The sequence below is a fragment of the Octopus bimaculoides genome, chromosome 2 (genome assembly GCF_046866305.1).
Source record: "Octopus bimaculoides isolate indiv1 chromosome 2, ASM4686630v1, whole genome shotgun sequence".
Classification (NCBI taxonomy): domain Eukaryota; kingdom Metazoa; phylum Mollusca; class Cephalopoda; order Octopoda; family Octopodidae; genus Octopus; species Octopus bimaculoides.
The window spans coordinates 12,025,396-12,027,989 of NC_142929.1; positions in this window are offsets into that span (position 1 = coordinate 12,025,396).

The window sequence follows — 2,594 nt, forward strand, 5'->3', positions numbered from 1 at the left end:
CAAAGCTAGTCTCCAAATAAATACCATTAAAAACTTCTAATTGGTTCTATTTTACTCTCTGAAACAGTATCAATGGCTACCTAATTTCCTACTTTCATTCCAGTCCATTAGTGTTTCATAAAATTTGTCTCTTTTTCATTATTATTTCTTTTGCTATAACATAAACAGGCTGCCGTAGTCTTTTGTGTTTAATGCTTAGTTATTTGAAGATAGCTGAGACTGTAGAGCACTGCTACAAAAGAAAAAAGGTCATATAATTTAAACTTTCAAAATAAAATCTTTAAACTCAGAATAGAGATCCTCTTCTTAATACGACAGTTTCCCTATACTGTTTTAACAGTATGTTTTATAAACACTAATATGAACAGGAAACTAAATCTAAAATGTTGGCTTACTATCAGATCTCTAATAATTGCATTAACTACAATGTATGTTGTTACTATCAGAGTGGGTGTTAGTTTACTTAAGCATGTTTAAAAACTCATTTAACTTTCATTATTTGCGTTGAGAAAAATTCTGCATAAAAGAAATTTTATATGCCTAAATTAAAACAAAAATATCACAAAACTAATCTTTGAAAATATTAGTTTTTTTTCCCGTTTAGCCATTAACCAATATCAAATGATTTCAGAATTTTTAAAATAATAGAAGCTGATCAGTTTAAGTAGGGACACAATTTTTGAAAAAATTAATGTTCCAAGAGTGCATGATTTTAAAATTTGAACAGGAATAGTATTCTTATATAGAAAAACAAACTTTGGGTCGTGGATATTTTTGAATGCAAATTAATCATGGCCAACTTCTGTAGATCCACTGATGAAGCATGACCGTCCAGATTTGGATATACTGAGATAATTTCCTGATTTTGTTTATGGGTGGGTAAGTGGTGGTTGTATTGGGAGATTTGGTACTAACATTGTTAACTAATGAAATAACACTTCCAGCTCTGAGCTGTGTTATTACATGAAACTAAAAAGATCGAGTCAATAAGTTAAGTGTTTTTACTGAAGACAGTAGGTCATCCTCCTGACAAATCAATCAGCTGTGATTCCAAACTTTAATACATTAAAGAATGGTAAAGCCAAAATTATTGTCACAGTCCCTAATTAAATCAGCCGACATTCTCTACAGAAAAATCATCAAAGTGGATGCTTGTTATTTTATTTTAAGACAAAGGGACATAAAAATAGCATCTCCTATATAAAGCTATTATTCTAGTCTAGAAAATGATTTCTGCTTCCTAGTTATTTCCCTGTTTCATTTCCTAAACTACTGATGTTGGAATGTGCTATCAGTAGCAATTTCCATTGGAAATGTCATCTACTCAGTATGGTTAAGACTTAAGAACCATCCCAAAACAACTTTGATCTAAATAATTATTGACAAATGTTCACTTCAGTAAAGAGTACTTTACTGACACTGGGAGCAATGTGTTTCTTTCTCCTATTAATAACATTTAGAAGAAGAACATTCAACTGAATGGTAAACATTTCCACGTAATTTTTTTCGGCTAACTAATTTTTCTCTTCAACTGCTGCTTTTTTCACTGAATATGTTGACTGCACCCACCTGACTACATTTCAGATATTTTCTTTTGACCCAACTCTTAGAACTCATATATATATACATACACACAAACACATGTATGTATATATATATATATATATATATATATACACACACATATACATACATGTGTATGTTTGTGTGTATGTATATATCTTTTATCTTTTACTTGTCTCAGTCATTAGATTGCGGTCATGCTGGAGTACCACCTTGAAGAATTCTAAGTTGAATGAATCAACCCTTGTACTTTTTTAAAAAAATCTTGTACTTATTATTTTGGTCTCTTTTGCTGAACTGCTAAGTTATGGGGATATAAACACACCAACACCAATTGTCAAGTGGTGGTGGGAGACAAACACACACATGACAGGCTTCTTTCAGTTTCCCTCTATTAAATCCACTCACAGGGCTTTAGTCAGCCCCTAGAAGACACTTGCCCAAGGTGCCTTGCAGTGGGACTGAACCCAAAACCATGTGGTTGGGAAGCAAACTTCTTACCACACAGTCACACCTGAGCCATAATTATTAATTGGCATGCCCCAGTTACTTTTGAAGTTCCTAGTAACAAAAAACATTCCCAACTTCCTTTGTTTTCTCTCTTGAATAAACCCATCCAAAATTCTATGCTAAATCCTACTTCTCTTCATTCTTTTCACTTTGAATTTCCTAGATATTACAAGATCTTCCAAACTGATATCTTAGCTGAAAGTAGATTGTGGTTTCATTTTTTTTTTTCATCAAGTCTTTCTAACCTCATCTAATACAACACACTTCCACTCATTACCCTTGTAGTCCAAGGTATTCATTTCCCACTCCCCAATTATTATGCTTCAGTGGCCAACAGTGATTTTCTGTTTGTTTTCCAGTTATTCATGTTTCATATGCTACACCTGCATTAGTGTCAAAGACAAGGAACCAAACTTTGAAATATTAATTTGAATTTACCTTATTTGCTTTTCTCTTCTCTTTTCTATCTCATGTGATTATTAACTTCCAGCTTAGGCACATTTTAAGGGAAAGGAAACAGT